Source organism: Pseudophryne corroboree, chromosome 2 (genome assembly GCF_028390025.1).
Source record: "Pseudophryne corroboree isolate aPseCor3 chromosome 2, aPseCor3.hap2, whole genome shotgun sequence".
Classification (NCBI taxonomy): Eukaryota; Metazoa; Chordata; class Amphibia; order Anura; family Myobatrachidae; genus Pseudophryne; species Pseudophryne corroboree.
Window position 1 is genome coordinate 429,797,549 of NC_086445.1, and position 7,516 is coordinate 429,805,064.

General features: G+C 43.0%; 2 pseudogenes; one reads left to right on the forward strand and one right to left on the reverse strand.

Moving 5' to 3' along the window:
- Window positions 1-4,557: 4,557 nt before the first annotated feature.
- Window positions 4,558-4,678, reverse strand: LOC135051968 (5S ribosomal RNA; annotated as a pseudogene).
- Window positions 4,679-7,056: 2,378 nt separating this feature from the next.
- Window positions 7,057-7,177, forward strand: LOC135051969 (5S ribosomal RNA; annotated as a pseudogene).
- Window positions 7,178-7,516: the final 339 nt, after the last annotated feature.

Below are 7,516 nucleotides of genomic sequence, written 5' to 3' on the forward strand. Positions count from 1 at the left end.
AATACTTTGTTCTTTACATAGTTGAATGTGCTGACAACAAAATCACACAAAAATTATCAATGGAAATCGAATGTATTAACCCATGGAGGTCTGGATTTGGAGTCACACTCAAAATTAAAGTGGAAAAACACACTACAGTCTGATCCAACTTTGATGTAATGTCCTTAAAACAAGTAAAAATGAGGCTCAGTAGTGTGTGTGGCCTCCATGTGTCTGTATGACCTCCCTACAATGCCTGGGCATGCTCCTGATGAGGTGGCAGATGGTCTCCCAGACCTGGACTAAAGCATCCAACTACAGGACAGTCTGTGGTGCAACGTGGCGTTGGTGGATGGAGCGAGACATGATGTCCCAGATGTGCTCAGTTGGATTCAGGTCTGGGGAATGGGTGGACCAGTCCATAGCATCAATGCCTTCATCCTGCAGGAACTGCTGACACACTCCAGCCACATGAGGTCTAGCATTGTCTTGCATTAGGAGGAACCCAGGGCTAGCCGCACCAGCATATGGTCTCACAAGGGGTCTGAGGATCTCATCTCGGTACCTAATGGCAGTCAGGCTACCTCTGGAGAACACATGGAGGGCTGTGCGGTCCCCCAAAGAAATGCCACCCCACACCATTACTGACCCACTGCCAAAACGGTCATGCTGGAGGATGTTGCAGGCAGCAGAACGTTCTCCTTGGCGTCTCCAGACTCTGTCACGTCTGTCACATGTGCTCAGTGAGAAACTGCTTTCATCTGTGAAGAGCACAGGGCGCCAGTGGCGAATTTGCCAATCTTGGTGTTCTCTGGCAAATGCCAAACGTCCTGCACGGTGTTGGGCTGTAAGCACAACCCCCACCTGTGGACGTCGGGCCCTCATACCACCCTCATGGAGTCTGTTTCTGATCGTTTGAGTAGACACATGCACATTTGTAGCTTGCTGGAGGTCATTTTTCCTGTTCCTCCTTGCACAAAGGCGGAGGTAGCGGTCCTGCTGCTGGGTTGTTGCCCTCCTACGGCCTTCTACACATCTCCTGATGTACTGGCCTGTGTCCTGGTAGCGCCTCCATGCTCTGGACACTATGCTGACAGACACAGCAAACCTTCTTGCCACAGCTCGTATTGATGTGCCATCCTGGATGAGCTGCACTACCTGAGCCACATGTGTGGGTTGTAGACTACGTCTCATGCTACCACTAGAGTGAAAGCACTGCCAGCTTTCAAAAGTGACCAAAACATCAGCCAGAAAGCATAGGAGCTGAGAAGTGGTCTGTTGTCACCACCTGCAGAACAACTCCTTTATTGGGGGTGTCTTGCTAATTGCCTATAATTTCCACCTGTTGTCTATTCCATTTGCACAACAGCATGTGAAACTGATTGTCAATCAGTGTTGCTTCCTAAGTGGACAGTTTGATTTCACAGAAGTGTGATTGACTTGGAGTTACATTGTGTTGTTTAAGTGTTCCCTTTATTTTTTTGAGCAGTGTATATATCGTAGAGATGTGCGCCGGACCTTTTCTTGGTTTTGTGTTTTGGTTTTGGATCTGTATCTTCAACTTGTTTTGGATCTGTATTTGTTTTCCTGAAACCGCCCTTGCAAGTTTATGATCAGTACTTTTTTTGGATCTGTATTATTTTGAAGAAAACATAAAAACAGCTAAAATCGCTGATTTTTGGCCTGCTGTTGTTCCTCCGGTATTATTAACCTCAATAACAATTAATGTCCACTAATTTCCAGTAAATTTTGACCACCTCACAGATCACAATATTGTTTTCATCCACTTTAAGCCTAAAGGTTGCAGTGAGGTAGCTGGATGACTAAGCTAAGCAACAGCAGTTGGCGGCACAAACATGTGGCGCTTAAACCTCCAACATGTCACATGTAGGAGTGGCACTGCAGTGGCAGACAGGGTTGCAGTTTAATAAACTATACAAAAAACTGTCAGCAATGCTCCAAACAGTGCATAATGCAAAGGAAATAGGTCCAAGATGGAATTGCTCTTGGTACCTCCCACCCACTAGGCATAATAATTAAACACTGTGGTTTAATTTCATCAACAGTGTTACACAATATGTGAATGAGTATGAAATAAAAGATATTACTGTGGTACCACCGTCACCCACAGTGTCACACAATACATGTATGAGCCAGAAATAGTAATTGAACACTGCCATTGACCTTTACCAACAACATTACACAATACATATGAGTCATAAATGGTAGTTGAACACCGCGGTTGACCTTCACCAACAGGGTCGCACAATATGTGTATGAGTCAGAAATGGTAGTCGAACACTGCAGTTTACCTTTACCAACAGAGTCGCACAATACATGTATGAGTCAGAAATTTTAGTTGAACACTGCAGTTGACCTTCACCAACAGCATTGCACAATACGTGTATGAGTCAGAAATGGTAGTCGAACACTGTGGTTGATTTCACCAACAACGTCTCACAGTACCCGTATGAGTAGGAAATACAATATATTACTGTGGTACCACCCTCATACACAGCATCACACAATACCTGTATGAGTGGGAAATACAATATATTGCTGTTACTACCTTTACCCACAGTGTCACACAATACGTAGAACAAAAGATCTAAAGGGGCATATAATAAACAATCTAGAGTAGAGATAAGCTGATTCGGTTCTCAGAGAACCGAACCCCCCCAAACTTTGCCTTCGGAGTCCGGATCCGAGCCAGGCTCAGATTTTCCCTCTTGACTCGGAAACCCGAACTCGGCAAAACATCTTCATCCCGCTGTCGGATTCTCTTGGGATTTTGATTCCATATAAGGAGCCGCATGTCGCGGCCATTTTCACTCCAGTCTCGGAGAGTGAGAAGACGTGTCCTCAGTGTGTTCAATGTCTGTGTGTTGGGGCAGTAAAGTGCGGTGACAAGTGTTGTGCTGGTCAGTCCTTTCCAGTGTAGTCACTCAGTGTATTGTGCTGCATCAGTCCAGGCAGTCAGTGTTGGTGTTCTCTGCTGCCAAATATCCAGTGTAGCTGTATAAAGTGGTGCTGTGTTGTGCAGACTAGTCCAGTGTAGTCAGTGTATTGTGCTACATCAGTCCAGGCAGATATATCCAGTGTAGCTGTGTGGTGCTGTGTTGTGCAGACCAGTTCAGTGTAGTCAGTGTATTGTGCTGTATCAGTCCAGCCATTCACAGTGTTGGTGTTCTTTGCTGCCATATATCCGGTGTAGCTGTATAAAGTGGTGCTGTGTTGTGCAGACTAGTGGTAGTGTCCTGTGTTATCAGTAATTCCAGGGATGATATACGCTGCTGCTATATTTACCCACTGCTGCAGTATAACAATTATAACAACCTATTGGGCTGCATCAGACCAGTGGTAGTGTCCTGTGTCCTCAGTATTTCCAGTAACGATATACGCTGCTGCTATATATATCCACTGCTGCAGTATAACAATTTATAACAACCTGTTGGGCTGCATCAGACCAGTGGTAGTGTCCTGTGTCATCAGTAATTCCAGTGACGATATACGCTGCTGCAATATATATCTCCACTGCTGCAGTATAACAATTATAACAACCTGTTGGGCTGCATCAGACCTGTGGTAGTGCCCTGTGTCATCAGTAATTCCAGTGATGATATACGCTGCTGCTATATATATCCACTGCTGCAGTATAACAATTAGAACAACCTGTTGGGCTGCATCAGACCAGTGGTAGTGTCCTGGGTCATCAGTAATTCCAGTGATGATATACGCTGCTGCTATATGTCCACTGCTGCAGTATAACAATTATAACAACCTGTTGGGCTGCATCAGACCAGTGGTAGTGTCCTGTGTCATCAGTAATTCCAGTGACGATATATGCTGCTGCTATATGTCCCCTGCTGCAGTATAATAATTATAACAACAACAACGTGTTGTGCTGCATCAGACCAGTGGTACAGTAGTGTCCTCTGTCATCAGTAATTCCAGTGACGATATACACGCTGCAATATGTCCACTGCTGTTTATTTCTATATGTCCATGGGCTGTTTTGGGCCTATTTTTTACATCTGACATCCTGTCTGCCACTGCAGTGCCACTCCTAGATGGGCCAGGTGTTTGTGCCGCACACTTGTGTTGCTTAGCTTAGTCATACAGCTACCTTGTAAACACGGAAAAAAGAGAAGAAAGAAGACTCTTTTTGGGAAGCACTCATATACAGATAATATTGTATGACTGATTGTCACAATAACTAACTAAAATACAATACTTTAATAATTTTCGTTAATAAATTAATTACTGAGGAGTTCAATGAGCGCCAATATTTGTTTGAATGGTGACATTGCGAAAATATAAAGAAAATGTTCGTAGCTTGTGAGGTACAAATACCTAATATAGGCCGAGATGGGTAACTCTGATTTTGTGAAACAAAAACACCAACTATGGGACAACCTGTGGTCAAAAAAATGTTTATTCAATGTATATATATATGACCATCATTTGAAAACTGCTGTATATCCCAACTGGGAATTGAATCCTAGCAGGTAGTTAAATCATAGGTCATGACCGATAAGCGAATCAGTGCTCTATTTTAGTGACAGGAAGGGTAGCAAATAATTGCAGTACCAGGGTGTTCCTTGGTGGTCTCCCATCCAAGTACTTGAACCGGCCCTCCACTGCTTGGCTTCCAAGATCAGATGAGATTGGGCATCTCCAGTGGGGTATGACCGCAGACCTTATGCTTACCCTTGTCACACTGTGTCCTAATTGGGCACAGGTAAGAGCCAATTTGCGATATTGTGTAGACCACAGGTGTCTAAGCAGCTGATGAAAAAGAATCAGGAGTTGTTTCTCAATAACACAAAATTATAACACAAAAATCAGATACCCATCTAAATATTCACGGTAAAAGTAGTCGCAAGTACAAGTAGAAGAAACATCTATTCTGCACAGATAATTAAGAATATCTAGAACGACTGATTCTAAATTATGCAGAGAGGGAGGCCTCCAAATTTGGACTCCAAAACCTCAAAATAGATGTATCCCACATACACTATGGATTATGCAGTAAGGTATATCATAAATAGTGATATTTCCAGCTCTAATGCCCCACCATGAATCACCTTCAGGCAGCGGGGAAACAACACGACAGAAAATGTGCCACATATATCATCAATTGGGTGTTTTTTAAAAGAGCATGGATTTCTGCATTACACACAGAAAAAACATTTATGTGTTTGATAGGTTCCCAAAATGGATGTATCACACACACACTATGGATTATGCAGTAAGATATATCTTTAAACAGTGATATCTCCGACTCTAATGCCCCACCATGAATCACCTTCAGGCAGCGGGGGAACAACACGACAGTAAATGTGCCACATATATAGTCAATTGGGTGTTTTCAAAAGAGCATGGATTTCTGCATTACACACAGAAAAAAACATTTATGTGTTTGATAGGCTCCCAAAGATAGTTGATGCATCAGCATCCGTGATTTTGGTAGCAAATAAGCACTTGTTTACTTACTGTTGATATTTTATCTGTTGCTCATGCATATGCATATAATGAAATGTTCTCTGTGCCCCGTGGGTATAGATTTATCATGCACAGAGAAAAAAAGAAGATGCTTATGTCAAGATATTACCTAATCCGGATGTACAATCATTTTGTTATGTCCTACTTGTGTAAAAGAGATGTTAAGGGAAAACCTGGTGGAAGGTGCTGGCCGCGTCTGCTCGCGTGTTGCCCGCTGCTGTACTCCGGCCGCACTGTTCTTCCTGTTATGTTGGTTCCCGTAGCGACGAACTTTGCCGTGATCGGCTAGTTGCGGTCACGTGTGCGCACCACGTGACCGTGAGGTTGTTGCCTCTCTTCCTTCTTCCTGACGTACGTTTCGCAATATTGCTTGGTCACAGGGCGTCCTGTGACCAAGCAATATTGCGAAACGTACGTCAGGAAGAAGGAAGAGAGGCAACAACCTCACGGTCACGTGGTGCGCACACGTGACCGCAACTAGCCGATCACGGCAAAGTTCGTCGCTACGGGAACCAACATAACAGGAAGAACAGTGCGGCCGGAGTACAGCAGCGGGCAACACGCGGGCAGACGCGGCCAGCACCTTCCACCAGGTTTTCCCTTAACATCTCTTTTACACAAGTAGGACATAACAAAATGATTGTACATCCGGATTAGGTAATATCTTGACATAAGCATCTTCTTTTTTTCTCTGTGCATGATAAATCTATACCCACGGGGCACAGAGAACATTTCATTATATGCATATGCATGAGCAACAGATAAAATATCAACAGTAAGTAAACAAGTGCTTATTTGCTACCAAAATCACGGATGCTGATGCATCAACTATCTTTGGGAGCCTATCAAACACATAAATGTTTTTTTCTGTGTGTAATGCAGAAATCCATGCTCTTTTGAAAACACCCAATTGACTATATATGTGGCACATTTACTGTCGTGTTGTTCCCCCGCTGCCTGAAGGTGATTCATGGTGGGGCATTAGAGTCGGAGATATCACTGTTTAAAGATATATCTTACTGCATAATCCATAGTGTGTGTGTGATACATCCATTTTGGGAACCTATCAAACACATAAATGTTTTTTCTGTGTGTAATGCAGAAATCCATGCTCTTTTAAAAAACACCCAATTGATGATATATGTGGCACATTTTCTGTCGTGTTGTTTCCCCGCTGCCTGAAGGTGATTCATGGTGGGGCATTAGAGCTGGAAATATCACTATTTATGATATACCTTACTGCATAATCCATAGTGTATGTGGGATACATCTATTTTGAGGTTTTGGAGTCCAAATTTGGAGGCCTCCCTCTCTGCATAATTTAGAATCAGTCGTTCTAGATATTCTTAATTATCTGTGCAGAATAGATGTTTCTTCTACTTGTACTTGCGACTACTTTTACCGTGAATATTTAGATGGGTATCTGATTTTTGTGTTATAATTTTGTGTTATTGAGAAACAACTCCTGATTCTTTTTCATCAGCTGCTTAGACACCTGTGGTCTACACAATATCGCAAATTGGCTCTTACCTGTGCCCAATTAGGACACAGTGTGACAAGGGTAAGCATAAGGTCTGCGGTCATACCCCACTGGAGATGCCCAATCTCATCTGATCTTGGAAGCCAAGCAGTGGAGGGCCGGTTCAAGTACTTGGATGGGAGACCACCAAGGAACACCCTGGTACTGCAATTATTTGCTACCCTTCCTGTCACTAAAATAGAGCACTGATTCGCTTATCGGTCATGACCTATGATTTAACTACCTGCTAGGATTCAATTCCCAGTTGGGATATACAGCAGTTTTCAAATGATGGTCATATATATATACATTGAATAAACATTTTTTTGACCACAGGTTGTCCCATAGTTGGTGTTTTTGTTTCACAAAATCAGAGTTACCCATCTCGGCCTATATTAGGTATTTGTACCTCACAAGCTACGAACATTTTCTTTATATTTTCGCAATGTCACCATTCAAACAAATATTGGCGCTCATTGAACTCCTCAGTAATTAATTTATTAACGAAAATTA